Raw genomic sequence first — 202 nt, forward strand, 5'->3', positions numbered from 1 at the left:
TCTTTTATACTTTGATATTCAAACCTTATCACCAAGTTTAAATTTTGGTTTCTGTTTTGATGATTCCATATCGCCATATAGATTAAAGTAAACAACTCCTTCATTACTGGGTTGCCAAACACAGTAGGAATCTGCAATGCATTTTGTGGCTTTTTTTTTCCCGTGTCGGTAAAAGTCTTGCCTGCCACTCCCCTGCTAAGTG

Source organism: Montipora foliosa, chromosome 2 (assembly GCF_036669935.1).
Source record: "Montipora foliosa isolate CH-2021 chromosome 2, ASM3666993v2, whole genome shotgun sequence".
NCBI classification, from domain to species: domain Eukaryota; kingdom Metazoa; phylum Cnidaria; class Anthozoa; order Scleractinia; family Acroporidae; genus Montipora; species Montipora foliosa.